Genomic DNA, 16,249 nt, shown 5'->3' with positions numbered 1-16,249 from the left:
ACTTTAGAGTTGACATTTGAAAGTCAAATTTGAGCAAAAAATATTTTATGCATAGTGATAGAGTAGATGCTCTAAAATTAATAATGGAATTGCATGCAGAACTCATCAAGCCTTTAGAAAGAGAGAAGAATCTCGATGAAGGAGAAATATTCAATAATAAAGAGAAACAACAAGGATGAAGACCTTGTTTTAGCTTAGAAAATTTGAGACAAAATACTATCGGCCAACAATAACTAGAGATCATTTTTAAGAAATAATAATTTCCTACCTGAATATTATAAGAGAAGATTAATGCAAAAATCTTAGTAGTAGTTCAAGAAAGGAGTTGACAATCTTTTGTCATTTACAGTACCGAACAATAAATGTTTCTTCTAATTCAATCTCCAAATTGCAAGGGCTGATGAAACAGATCTTGAACTGTAAAAATAATCAGTATTAGTTTTCTCAATTTAGATGGATTAAGGAATTTGAAAATATTTGAAGTAAACGACTTTAAGTATATATCTATTTTTTCAAATGCTTCTTGATTAACTTCAGTATTTGATTGACGTATACACGATAAATTCGCAAGAGAAGTAGTAGATATTAAAAACACTGATGATTAAATTAAACAACTTCAACTATCTCGGTCACCTTATTTTTTCCCAACAATTATCAAAGTCTATTAACACAATTATTTCCAAGCACAACGACATATATTTATAAAGCTTTATAGATAACGTGCAAAGACATGGACAATAGATATAATTTGATAGAACATTATTCGTGCATTTTACTCGTCTTCTCTATATCATGTATAGTGAAGTTAAGATGATGCTATAACCTTATTTAAACATTTTAAGATTCGACTAGTTGACCTTTTTAAAAAAGAAAAAACCACTACTTTCTTTGTTTCATCTTATATGCCTGTGTCTAACTTGAAACGCACCAAGAATACTCATATATAACGGATCGTTTGGTATGTGGGATAAAGATAACAATTCCGAAACAAAATGCAATTATCTCGCATTAATTGGTTTATAGATATTAATTCGTCCCGGAATATTTTATCTCATCATTTATACTAAAATGGTGAGTTATTTGTTATCCCATATAGAAGATGGAAAGCTAATCCCATGAGATATTTTTGCCTTAATAAAAAAAACTTGCAGCAAAGTATATATTTAATATATCTAAAATAAGGCATGGAGAGATTCTTGGTGACAAAATATAAGTTCTTAGTAATTCTTCAATAATGATGAAGCTTGAAGTAGATATACAAAGGCACGGTAAGTCGGTAACCGGGGCATTCATGATTCGATTTGGGTCAGTTTTTTCACGCCCCGACCTTGGTAAGGCGTGATTGACACCCGACACCTTACTGGGGTCGAGCGAACCAAGCTGTAACTTGCATCTTCTATGTCTCGAATGGCAAAATAAGGCCTAGGAGGCTAACTATGAATATAATATCATGTATATGTATATGTACAATGGGCCCACGAGGCTGACATAACCACTGACAAGACATAACTAAGCTATATACAAGAAACTGTCTGCAAAGCCTCTATGAACATGACTGAAGTATACAAGTCGAGACAGGGCTCCCGACATACCCGTAACACACAAAAATACATATACGAACCCAGACTCGACAATGCTCCCGGATGAAGTGGAGCCCACCAATCAAGACTAGTACCTGGAGGCAGCCCATTGTGAAAGGTCCTCGTCTCGTCTGTCTATACCTGCGGGCATGAACGCAACATCCCCAAGCAAAAGGACGTCAGTACGAATAGTGTACCGAGTATGTAAGGCGGAAATGTAACATAATAAACATATACTGCAAGAAGAAAGGATAAGAATCAACCTGGCACTTCTGACTTACCAATGAGAATCTAGTATGCATATCTCTCTATACTCTCATATATTTAACTACATCTATGTACAATACTGTGTCTCTAACTTACTTATCATCCTGGTGCTAACTGCCCAACTGATCAGCGGTAACTGCCCGACTGGCCGTAGCACGGTGGTAACTGCCATCCGATTATTACCCGATGGTAGAGCGCAACCGCTCGACTGATCGATGGTAAGCGCTTCCTTGCAGGCCGTAGCTCGGTGGTAATAACTGCCCAACTAACCGCATGGTGGTAAATACATATCTGCCCAACCGGCCGTAGCTTGGCGGTAATAACTGCCCAATTGGCTGTAGAACAGTGGTAAATATGAATGCATATGCTGCGGAACGTGCAGTCCGATCCAAATATCATCTATAGGTACCTTTTATATACTTCTAGTACTAATTCTTTACCTATTAGCTTCTAAGCGCTTTTCATGGTCATCACTTATCCGTTAATGCCTACATGATCACATAAGACTTATAAGTATATTTCTTCCTGATTAAGTAAACCTCAAACAAATCCTGAGATACATCATAAACCGCTCTTCTAGCATTAAATACCTCATTAGGGATCTTCTACTAGCTCACTATTCATGTCCTACAAGGTATTCCTTAAGAACACATTTCTAAATTCATCGAAGTGATGTAAGTTCGGTAAATCTCCGATTTATATTATGGAGCTAACATCATTGGCATATCTCACCTTGAAGGAACAATAATCATAAGGTGAGACCAACATCAATAACATCTTAAGAACATCAAGAATGTACGCTTCTAGCATTTCTATGAGAGGAATCATTATGGACATCATTTGTAAAAGTTCGTAACAATAGGATCACGCCTTAAGAAAGAAAGGGATAGCCTTAACATACCTTTTCGGTCGCCTTAACTTTAACTACTTAATGCTTTTCCTTCCAAGCTCATAAATCTACATTCAAGAGAATTCATACTATTATTAGGCTTATCGTCATATGCTTGTCTTAAGCCTTCAAATTAAATCCTCTAAGGATCTGCCGGAATTCGGGCAGCATCTCCCCTGTTTATATCCCTAGCCCGAAATCACAATACCAACAAAACAACAACAATAGCAACACCAATATCAACAACATCATCATCAACATCAATATGCTCAATAAAACATCCCACACGATGTTTTCCCAATTTCTCAACCAATCACTAGACTTTACGAAGCTTTAACAACTAAATTTCCATGATACAATTCATAATATCCATAGTAAAGAATATCCTTACCTCAATCAAGGTTGGTAGAGCTTGAAATCTTATTTATCTTCGGCGGCTTCTTTTGATTCATCGAGATTCGTTGTTTAGAACAAGAACTACAAGACCTTATATGCTTCCCGAGCCTAAATCCCGGTTTTCACTTAATTTGGGCTAAAATTTTATGGAGGAAGTTGGGAGAATGTTCTAGGAGGTTAGGGAAGGTTTGGGGATGGGGAGGTGGTTGAATGAAAATAAGGGGTAAATCCCCTTTTTATATTGTTCTAGGGTCGGTTTGCACCGACCTAGAACTTTCCGCGCGGTGTAGCGCGCGTGTCTCGCACTGTAGCTGCGCATGTCGCGCACTGTAGCTGCGCATTTCTGCTCTGTCCTCCTGACTTGTAACGTCCATAATTCTCTATTCCAACGTCATATTGACGAACGGTTTGTTGCATTGGAAACTAGACTTCATTAACTTCAATTTAGGCTTTTTGATTTACTTCAAAACTCCTAGTATATTAGGAGATATTCCTTCCTCAAGTTGGACCAAAATTGTCCCCATCTTTTCTCCAAAGTTCCAACAAACTTAATTTCCTTAATTCACTTGTTCTCCAATCCTTCCATAGCTTACTATATGAACTTAAACCCTCATAACCATAAGATAGGCGCATATAATCTCATATATCCTAGAAGGTAACTCTAATGTCCACAATTAAAACAACCAACACCTAACGAATCTCAACGTACAAAATTACAAGGTGTAACAGGTTTTGGATTAAAATCGAATCAATTTAGTTGGTTTTTAAATTTCTAAAACCAAAACAAATAAAATAAAAATCACCAGTTTGATTCTTGTAGATTTGGTTTGATTTTTGATTTATAACTGGCTAAATGATAATTGATAATAGTAAAACAACACAACTGACATGAGACAACTACTTCAAATGAGCAAACCCACAGTGGTGTCCACAGAAAATCACCATTTTTATTTAAGGTGACCCTACTTTAGGAGTACTGTTCCGACTACCATATTCGATAATATCATTCCGAAGAACTATTCTGATCGTTCATTTTTTTAGCGATTACTCATCGAACAGTTGTAACACTTCGTAAATTGGGGTTAGGTGTGAATATGTAAAAATCTAGTGTTAAGATAATATTATATCTATATGAATCCATTCTTGATGAATTAGGGTGGAAGATGGTCGTTTTGAAGTCAAACCAACAATTGAAGTTCTTAAGGGCTCTTAAATTCGCATAAGTTTTGGTAGGTCTATTTTCCGGGCGATTTTCATAAAAATTTGTTGCGAATTTGAAAAAACTTCCTTGATAAAAGTTGTAGATCTTTGAAATAGATTTCCAATGGTAGGTCGCCCAGCCCGAGCAAAGTTGTGTACAAAAAGTTATGTCAGTTTCTTGAAGGGCGCAAAGCTAGAGATTTCGCCCAAAGTACGCCCGGAAAGTACGGGACGTCCTTTAAAGTACGGGACGTGTAATTCTTCCGTTTCTAGCAGAAAATGGGGTTTAAAATGCGTATGGTCTTATTTTGTTCCCATTTTTTTTCATTCTTCCAAACCCTAAGGACTAAAATCATCCCTCCAAGTCTTCAAATCAAAGGTAAGAACACCCTTAACATTACTAATCTATTCTAACATCAAACTCATGATTCTTAACATGATTCTTGTGACCAAAACCTAGGGTTTAATAGCATAATTCTTCCCAAAGTGTTCAAGCTAGTGTTTGGGTGTTCTTCATTACAAAAGTGAATTGTTAAACTTTGTTTAACGTATTAAGGTATGTCTCTTTTAAAAATCACTTTGACTATAAAGGTGATTTGTATGTCTTTTTTTAAAAATCATTTTTTGACTATAAAGGTGATTTGTATGTCTCTCTTTTGAAAACTTATTTTGAATGAAAATCACTTTTTGAACCTATTATTGGAAGTATAAATTTTTATTCAAGATTCTTTAACGAATGAAAGGAAAAGTAATCTTTTCATGTTTCTTGAACTCTAATTCATGTCTTAATAGTGGTTAATGTATGTGAGGGGACAAACCCACATTAAACCTAATTTGTAACAAACCCTAGTATTTTGCTGTAGAATTTCCTCCGACCAGCCATATTAAATTGACGTTTTCCGCTAATATAACCGTTGGACCGAGCCCAAATTTTAACTGAGTTGTCCCAATATATAGGTCTTAAATGTGAACGGAAAAGATCGGATTTCGAGGTCTGTAACCGTGCGTTTCAAGCTATGAACAGGAGCTGTGAATTTGGTGAATATCTATAGTTTATTGGTCATACAAACCTTAAATAGATGTAGAATGATTCTTTGAAGTATGGAGCTTACGTTTGAGATATTTTAACGGGATCTAAGGTATGTATCTTTAAAAATAAAATCCTTTTGAATACAAAGGTAAAATTATATGTCTCTTTTGCAAACTCTCATGAAAGATTGACTCTTCATAAAAGTATGTTTTGAATGATATGATGAATTGGTTTTACACTTTTGAAATCAATTACATATTTTGATTAATGGTTACTCTGCGTGAGGGGACAAGCCCACATTAAACCTTGATTGTATTATCCTCTATATACGTATATGAAATCATAATCGTTTTCCTCTATAAGAGATGATCAGTGATGATGGTTGATTGTTGGTATTGATGATTTTTACAAAGGAACTATGACAAAGGAATCTTGTTTGAAGAAGTGGAAACGTTTTCAAGATTATCTATGAAGTTATGGATTTTCGTAATGGCATCATGAACTTTAATGCTATTTGATGGTGTGACTACTTTGAGACAAATTGTAAATCGGCTTCTATGCTATGAACTTTGTCGTTGTGTTTGGCCTAGCTACTCGGGAGGAAGGGTAGCCACTATGGATCCTAGTGTGGCAATTTCCTAGCCATTCAGGAGGAAGAGTGGCCACTACCTGGTTCACTACCCGGAGTGTGGTTTATGCCTAACTATTCGGGAGGAAGGACAGCCACCGAGAATTACATATTCCGGTGTGGTGCGATGTGTTTAGGGAACCTCTACGGTCATCCCTTCGATGTGATTAATTCTTGGGCCTTGGCATCGCCGAGATTTGAAGTTTCGGGCCATACGGAATCATTTTAGGCTTTGGGTCGGATAAGGATTATTCATTGTTCGGGCTTTGGTTCGGGTTATTCGTCTTTTCCGATGAAACATTTGTTTATAGCACTATATAGAAGAAAAGCATAAAAGTTCCTAATATTACTAATATCATAAATATCCATCATTCATTTACAATTGTCCTCGACGAGGTTTCATCTTACGAAAATGATCAATGATGACATCATTACTTATATTTGTAAATACATCACGCTCTATGTAACATACTAAACAATCATTCAAATATTGATCACCAATGCTATTCATACTTGATTTTTGATCTGCTTCATGGATGAGAATGCTCTCCAGTTATTTGCAGTAAGATCGAGTTAACTTCACAAATAAACAAGTGAATAAGTATCCACAAGATTTGCCTCAACCAATGCTTTTGCCAAATCACGAATTCCTTGCAAGTTGGAGAACTTGGGATTACCACCGCATATGAAATATGAAAGTATCAAGTTGGTAACTCGAATCTCGAATTCGTACTTCATCAAACTCATCGGATAACACTTTGCTAAAGTCATGATTCTACCTTTATCAAAATTAGCAAAAGAATTGATTGGATTCAAGCTACCCATCCCAAGAAGCAAATCACTACCGATCAAAACGATCATTAAGCTCTTGAAGTTGCACATCAATCACGGCCAAAAGATTTCAATACGCAAGTGGTGTGAATAACAAACACCGAGAAGACTTACGCTTTGACTTTCCGGAAAATAAGACTCATCTAACCCAGGAATCAAAATATCATGTTCATCACAAAATGAGGAAACATCATCCAACAAAGGCTTCCATCCAGTTTCCCTCATATCTTGCATCTTTCTTTTGCAATCTTAAGAAACTCCACCGTTGATAATATCTTGATCCTTTTTTTGTAAAATCTTGCTCAACTCATTTGACATTGCCAACACTTTCAACATCAAGTGAAGCATAAAAACAAATTTGAATGTTTTAATCTCAATCAAAAGATATTTTTCACGATTTCTATCATTGAATGGAACCTTCATGTTTAATCACTTCAGAGCACATGAACAATAGTTGAAAAATAACAATAAAGTTATCTAATGTTTTGAAATGCGATCCCCAACGAGTATCACCTGGTCTTTGAAGTCAGCGCGTTTGATTTAGTCTCGTCCGATATGAACTTCACACGATTCAATATTTTCAGCTTGATGATGGCGAATTAAATCTCTATCCTCCATCATTCAACACATTAGTAACATGATCAAAGAAGTCTTCAACATCCCCGTGTTTTTTAGCAATAGCTACAAGTGTTAATTGCAATTGATGAGCAAAACAATGAATGTAACATGCCGATGGACTATCTTTCATAATCAAAGTTTTGAGACATTTATCTCTCTACTCATATTACTAGCTCGTCATAACGCTTGTCCCGTATTTTAGATGGACTTAGTGAGTGATTGGAAAGCAAAGAGTAAATTTCTTTCTTTAATGAGCATGCCGATGTATCACTAACATGGACTAGACCGATAAATCGTTCTACCACCTCACCATTCTTATCAACATACCGCAACACGAGCCATTTGTTCTTTGTGTGAGATATCTTTGGACTCAAATCCACTAATATACCAAAGTAATCTCCATTCAAGTCTCCAATTATAGCTTTCACGCTTTTTGCACAAGCATTGACAATGTCTTTTTGGATCATAGGACAAGTCAAAGTATCATTTTGTGGAGCATTTTCTAGTATCTTTTCCACATCCGGATGTTTGTCCCGAGATCGTAAAAATCCTAGAAAGAAGCCTTGATTTGTTGAAGATTCACTTTCGTCATGACCTCGAAAAGGCAACCCATGATGCAAAAGAAGTCTTGCCACATCAATTGAGGCTTCCAAACGCATTCTATAATCACTTTTTTCCTTCTCCGAATGCTTTTCAAGAACAACTTGAATTGATTGATGATGATTTGACAAATCTAGCATCTTCTTGAAACATTTATCATGGACTATTAACCTACTCAACATGCAAACGAAATCTTTCAAGAGCCTATTCCAACTCCTAAAACCATTTTTCGTATAAAACTGATTTATTCATTTTTGAACAAATAACAACATAGGCAATATGCGGCATCTGTCTTCATGCTATACTCCAACCATTTAGAATGTGGACCTTTGTACCAATTTGAAACAAATTGACGACCTCTATTTCCTATTTGAGTTGAAGGAAATTTTTTAAGCAAAGGTTGACAAGGCCACATTTGAATATAATGTCTCCTCACTTCATCCCGTTCGAGGGTTATATTCGGCAATCTTATCGAAGCGATCCTAAATTGAGATCATTTATAAGTTGAGAAGCTCCTCAGTACTAGAACTTGGTTGAGAACAATTGAATTTTGTGAGAAACTTATCCATCGCAATTCACAAAATCGGAGCACTTCCTACAAAATAAAATTTATATTCAACTCACAGTTATGAAGCACAGAAGCTGTAAGTAAATTTTCTCTGTAAACATGAAGGAATCACTTAAGTGCTAGTTTTGTATTTCTATTTGCACAAAGTTTTAACAAGATATATATCAGATGTAACTCATTACAAAATCCAAAATGGATAAAAAGTACTTTATGAACCTAAAACTCAAAGCAAGCCTTGATGGTTGATATCAACATTCAATGTCACATTCAAATAAATGCATATTAGTTTCCTTCAAGTCCATTTGCACACAAATCCCATTTTCACATTCGCACCATAAATCTTCTTTTAATGTTTATTTCTTTCAAATTTCCAATAGACAAAAAACAAGTAAATAACTAAAAGAAACAAAGAAAGAGAGACAAACAGAGACATACAACAATGGAATTTGGAGAAAGGAGATGAAGGTTCTTGGCAATGGAATTGGAAGGTTGCCGTCGATTTTGATTTGGAAAGGGGAACCCAAGAACTAGGTTTATGTTTCTTGATCGATGAGAGAGAGAGAAGTTATCTTTGTAAAGTTTATATACCTAAACAAAAAAGTAGTACTAAACGAAATAAAAAAGCTAAAAAGTAGTAACTAAATTACTAATAATTGAAACTAAGTCAACACAAATTATTAAAAAAGAAAAAGAAAGAGATTAGAATAGAACGTGCTTTAACGCTGATTAGAATAAGAGGATTTGTACTCGCGTGGTTCATTTATTCTTTGTGTTGTTATTTAATTTTCTAAAAAAAAAATTGTGTAGTTACGGGGGTTCGATCCCGCGTATTGAAGGGCGATACGGTTCATACGGCATGCCTTTGTCGGGGGTGCCACTTTAATATTTATCTATACATTATGTATATATACCTATATATATATCTTGTTTCGTCGAAGCTTGCGGGTGGCGTGGCATCCCACAAAATGGTAGATCCGCCATTTGGCATGTGTGATATTGTTATTCTCTCATGGAGCTTGGCATCATGATCAATTTGAAAGGCATAATTGAAAGTTGTAACTAGACAAAAGGCTTTATAATCGATTTTGATAATTCTTATTGAGATACACAAAAATTTGAATAGTCATTGTTTATATTGATTAATGGCTTTGTAAAAGTACTTTTGACAAATGATATTAAGAATCATAAAGTGGAGTCACTATACTATCTTTTCGAAAAACATTTCTTTATGTATTATTATATTTTATTTTCATATTACTTGTTGTCCCTGAGGCAAAAAGTACTCGGCATACCATTGTTGTTTTGATGACATGTTAGGTAACGGAGAAGAGCGAGGTTCGTGATACTCTCGACGCTTAGGAGAATTTCTTGTTGTTGTTGATTTGGTGAGCCCAATCCTTATCCGTGGACACTTCTGTTTGATTTATTATTCTAGATTTACGGGCTGCGTCCGAAGTTAGATGATTGTTGTGTCTCTTAGAAGCTCCATAGATAGTTGTCGAAATGGGTAGATTGTCAAAGTCTCGTACGACTTAATGGGTGTTTGCCACGTTTATGACTATGGGTGTTTGCCACGTTTATGACTATTTACTTATATTAGACTTCCGCTGATCTTATTTCATAATTTTGATCCTGATATATGCAGTTACTTATAACTTTGTTTAATTTAATAGGGAAAGATTATTAAAAAGGAACTTGATGTTACATTTATTTTGTAAACTGTTGGAGGCGAATATTGAACTTGGCGGGTTCAAGTGTTATTATTGTGTTGTTTAGGTTCTTCCGATATTGTTCATGATGTCGGATGCCAATCACGTCTAGGGTGGGTTTTGGGGCGTGACGACAACAATAACTTTCTTGGCATACTCTACTAGTTTGCAAACTCGGGGCTATCCAAAAGAAGAGTCACTACTAAAAAAACACGTAAAATCACTCTCAAAAACCGAAAGTAGGAACAAATCGACCTCTAGGTCTATTTTCTTAGCGCAAAAATCGAAAAGCGTGAACCGGATCCTTTTTAAATTTTAAAAATATATTTTTAAAAATTGACCTCTCGAGGTTTTCTTTTTTTACTAATTTTCTTCGCGAAATTCCGACCTCCGGAGGTTAGTCTTTGCAAAAAAAAAAAAAATTCTTAAAAAGAGAAGCCGACCACCGGAGGTCGATTTATTTTTTGGAAAAAAACGGAATTTGAAGAGTATAAATAAAAAAATCATAGTATTAAACTAATTACAATCACCAATAGTCTAGTAGTCCAGTTTTAGAAATATATCCTACCACGGTAAAAATGGAGTTCGATTCCTGGATGGTGCATTTTAAAATTGTTTAATTTTAAAAACCGATCTCCGAAGATCGTTTTTTTTTTTTGCCCATCAATAACACCAACCTCCGGAGGTCGATTTTTTACGTCGATTTTTGCTATTGTTTTAGTAGTGAGTATTGGAGATGGTACCATAAATAAATGTAGATGTTGGAGACCATAATACAACATAGAAAATAATAATATAAGAGCTAATGTAAAATTTGAGATAAGGATAATATAGTATTAAGAGAGTAATGTATCTGTCGGAATAATAAGATCATAATCATCAATTGTTGCTCATTTACACATAAGATGCAGTTAAGTGTATACAAATAGCTTCATCAATTGTTGCTCATATACACATAAGATGCAGTTAAGTGTATACAAATAGCTGAGTGCCAAAAAAACTATACAAATTATAAATAATAAAGTTAGTTCCTCCATTTGTCCATTAAGATTTGCACTTTTGTCCCTATTTGTGCTGGTCTCTAATTTTGCTTCTCAAAGGCAAATAGCTTTTTCGCGTGGTATAAGTTTTATTTTCTTATCATAATATCTCACAAGTCATGCTCCACGTCCTTAAAAACTTATGCTCACTAGACATAAGTTCGATTTTGTCTGGAAAAAATTAATAACCAGCCCATTTGAAGGGCAAACGATGCAATTTCTTCGTATTTCAACTGTGTTGGGCTTATCTTTTAAGAAATGTGCTTTCACATTGCAGAAATAAGTAGAATAAAGCCAAAATAATGATTAAAAGGTATAAAATATTATAATTATTTATGAAAAACTAATATCATATATATAAATAGTTATAAAATTTGTATATATAATTTATCGACTTGGTTAAGTTATTTTTCCGATTTTTTAATAGAACATAAACGAAACCAAATATTATCGATTTTTAAAATTCAAAACCAAACAAAAGTAAATATCGGGTTTTTTATTCGGTTTGGTTCGATTTTCAATTGGGTTCGATTTTCACCAAACCGTGAACACCCCTAGTTGTAACCAAACTTGATCAACAATTATATAATTCACGTACTGCGCATCCCGTTGAGAAAAAAATATTTAATTATTTCAGCTTTTTAAATAATAGTACATGTACGTGGAATCCTTCTGTGATACATTTAAAATTAGCGTAGACTTTCAACTTTAATTCAGTGTTTCATGTTGATGACAACAAACGATGAGCTAAGTAGGATCACGTCATATTTAAGCATTTTCTCCCTCCGTCCCAAAATCAGGCTATAAATAATTTATTAAAAATCTAGTAAGCTGCGTTTTCTAGAATCCAAAACCAACAAACTTTAAAAAATTTGAGTAAATTAGAAATATGGAGATGCTGTAATTATTAGCGCTATTGCTTGGTCATTTCAATTATTGGGCACTGAAAGCATGTTAATTTCATGCATGAGAAATCCCAAGAGAGAAACGATTTTGCTTCACTATAAATACATGGTCTAAATGATAAGCACATACCAAAGAAAAACAAAGAGAGAAAGAGAGAAAAAAGGCATAAAAAGAAAAAGAATGGCTAACATGGCTGAGAAATGGGAGGAACTTAGTGGCAAAAACAATTGGGATGGGCTATTAGAACCATTGGATGTTGATCTCCGTAGATATCTCATTCAATACGGAGAATTGGCTCATGTAACTTATGACACCTTCATTTCGGATCCAATATCTAAGAATGCAGGAGCTAGTAGATACTCGATGGAAAATCTTCTTGCTAGGTGTGGGCTTGACCCGCTCAAGTATAAAGTAACCAAATACTTCTATGCTACCTCATCCATTTTACTTCCTCGTGATTTCCATGTGAAATCATTGTCATGCGATTCATGGTGGAAAGAGTCAAATTTTATGGGGTACATTGCTGTGGCTACTGATGAGGGGAAAGTTTCACTAGGAAGGAGGGATATTGTAATTGCTTGGCGAGGAACAATTCAGACACTGGAGTGGTGGGAAGATTGTAAATTTTTACTTATTCCAGGAATAGAAGTATTTTTGGGTGCATCAGCACTTTATTCGACACCTTTGTTGCATCATGGCTTCTACAGCATGTATACATCAAAAGATTCACAATCAAAGTTTAATAAAACTAGTGCCAGAGACCAGGTACATATTTATTTGCTTACTTGCATGTTTTTCTTCCGGTATTGTTGCATGTTTTTGTAATTTTGATTGTTGAAGTGTATAACCATCACACTTAAAATTTAAAGAGTGTTTGGATAAGTTTAGAAGCTGGTCAAATTGATTAATAAGCACTTTTTGGCTTATTTATGAGTTCGGTAAACATAAAAATTGTTGCTCATAAGTCAAATTCAGCAAAAAGTCAGTAGTAAGTTTTTCATCCGCAACTTATGATTTTTCAGCTCATAAGCACTTTTAATTTGATCAATTTTTTTACTAATTTATACATAATATTTTTTCTAATTCTCGAAATAACAAATCGCTAACTTTTTCTTCATTACGTATATGTTGTTCCTCTTTTCCTTTAAAATATTACTATTAGAATTTATAATTTCTTGTGAAAATTACGCCTATTTTAGCAATAAATAAATAAATAAATAGCTCCACTCTTTTTACCATACATTTTAATGTACTCGTTTTCAGGTCATTGAAGAAGTGAAAAGATTGGTTGAGGAATATAAGGACGAAGAGGTAAGCATAACCGTGACTGGCCACAGCCTCGGTGCATCACTTGCAACCTTAAATGCAGCTGATATAGCTTACAATGGAATCAACAAGTCAAGCACTGGCAAGGAGTTCCCAGTGACAGCTTTTGTATTCGCAAGTCCTAAAGTTGGGGATTATCTTTTTCAAAATGCAGTTTCTCAACTGAAACACCTCCACATCTTGAGAATTCGTAACGAACCTGATATTGTTCCGAAATTACCAAATCTAGATGTCTATTTCGAAGTTGGGAAGGAAATAATAATTGACACCACAAAATCCCCCTATTTGAAGCCTAATCCTGGAGACCTACACACACCACATAATTTGGAGGGTTACTTGCACGGAATTGATGGTACCCAAGGATCAGGAGATTTTAAACTAGAGGTGCATCGCGATCTCGCACTTGTCAACAGGGTATGGGACATTCTAAAACATGAATATCTTGTCCCCTGGGGGCTTGGTGGATCGAGAAGAACAAAGGAATGGTTCAACAAAAAGATGGAACTTGGCTTCTCATGGATCGCGAGGATTATGACTTCTGAGAGAGAGCTATGGTTTTATTTATTTCTTTTCATGTAATGTGTGAATAAAGGGGCTCTTTCGTGTAAGGTTACCCTAATAATACGGGATAAGGAATATCCGTACGCCTAAAGCTCGAAATGAGGTTGTCCGATCCTTCGGCTCCCGAGGTGGTCAACCTTATAGTCAATTTATTTGCTAAACTTGTCAACTTATTTTAATTTATGTGTCAATTTTTGTTTTGTTTTTGTTATTATTTTGAGAGATATGTAATGGATCTTGAGGCTTGTTGGGATCGTTGTTGTATCGCGTTGTTATTTTAATATAATATTTATTTTATACATATTTGTTGTAATACTCAAATTTGTATCTTTTAGTTATTTTGTTTTCCACTTACTCAATTAAACAACTTTTATTTGATATGGTACGTGCTTTTCAATTTTGCAGAAGCCATCAACACAGATACAACAACAACTCGGTGACGGTGACAAGTTCGGTGATGATATCGGGGCGGGCAACGGAAGTGATGACACCAATTATGGCAGAAACAGGGTGTCCAACTTAAATGCAATGAGAAATTTGCAGTTCTCCCAAAATACTGATCACATAACAGGCGTACGTATCCTTCTAAGGTTGAGTACTTATTGAAGTCAAAGTAGTCGGGATTGATAGTTTCAACACCCGTATTGTCAAACAAGACAACCATATAATCGTCAACTATATGAGAAATCAGATGTTTTCACACCGCTTGGTCTATCCTAAACCCATGAACTAGGACTAGGGTTCGATCCCCTGTTCTTAAATATTCGCGTTGTGCACTTCTTCAACTATTTCCATCTCATATTTCCTTTGGTTGCCTCTGACGTTCTTTCTACAGATGAAACAAGTGCGCAAGGGGAAAAAAAAAGGTGTGGACTTATTGTTACCGCTTTTGGCTTTCCTCTCGGCCTTGAGAATGAAAGCAATGATGACTATAACCGCATTTTTTTGTGCTTTATTGCTATTTGTTGTCAGATATTTCACTTCTTTGCACATTTGGCATTTGATGGCTATATTTTAGGGGAAAAAGTTTGATATGAACTTATTTAATCCTTTTTCTCGATTTTTTTAATATTTTCTACTCAATTTCAATTCAATATGTTACAAATTCAAAGTTCATGTTGGAAAAAAGAAGTTATTAAAAGTCATTACTAAAGAAAGAACTGGTTCGTGCACTTAAGAACTCAATTAACCCAATCAAGAACAACAGTTTCATCCATTAGAGAAAGAGGCTATACATATCACTTCTTTATGCTTATCGGGCACTTTTGCAGAAAATGAGAGGTCAATCTTTTCTCATCTTGTTGGCATGAATCTGTTAATATTTCTTTTGCTAGGTATTATTTTCCGGTTCTATGCTCCTTCATATATCTCTTGTCCGTTTCTATCAAAATTTTGTATTGATTGATTTATGAGATTTTTATGCATCAAGATCTATATTGATAAATTCCTCACCCATTTAGTTCACAATTGTGTAATTGGTTCTTTCATCTTACTTGGATTTGTGGGAAAAATTATGAGGTCCTTAAGACTTGAGAGATATGAAATATTAATAGGCATTTTGATGTTCCTATTCGTTCTAATATATTATTTGTAATTTCGACCCAATCCAAGTTGGTTTTCGGAACTAATTTATTTGGTTTCAAAACTATATATGTATAAGTAATTGATTCTTATTATTTTAGGTAAGTCATTCTGCACTTCCTTTGATAATCCAACCTGCACAAACTTGAGTTTTACAAACTTCTCTCACTATTTGCAGTAATACAACATTATTATTTATTTGGTTTCTCACCGGAGTTCAGTACCCGCATTGAGGATCTGACTAATCGGGGACCAACTCAGCACGGTAATACAATATTAATAATGCATTTTAAATGTTGAATTACTAACAATTTGATTTCTTTTACTCAAAGATATGATATTGTTTTCTAAATAGCATTTGCTTGTGAAAAATTAATAATTATATGTTTCTAAGCATATGAATGTTTTTGTTCCACTCTTTGTGTGAATCTGCTTATATGGAAAGTGCTGGAGCTCATCAAGAAAAATGATTATGTATGATAGAGTTAATTTTTATACACATATACAAGAAAAGTTATT

General features: G+C 34.7%; 1 pseudogene; it reads left to right on the top strand.

The window, feature by feature from the left end:
- Nucleotides 1-12,409: 12,409 nt before the first annotated feature.
- Nucleotides 12,410-14,435, top strand: LOC132044813 (phospholipase A1-IIgamma-like; annotated as a pseudogene).
- The last annotated feature ends 1,814 nt before the right edge of the window (nt 14,436-16,249 follow it).

Source organism: Lycium ferocissimum, chromosome 2, assembly GCF_029784015.1.
Source record: "Lycium ferocissimum isolate CSIRO_LF1 chromosome 2, AGI_CSIRO_Lferr_CH_V1, whole genome shotgun sequence".
Classification (NCBI taxonomy): Eukaryota; Viridiplantae; Streptophyta; class Magnoliopsida; order Solanales; family Solanaceae; genus Lycium; species Lycium ferocissimum.
This window is presented reverse-complemented; position numbering and strand designations above follow the sequence as displayed.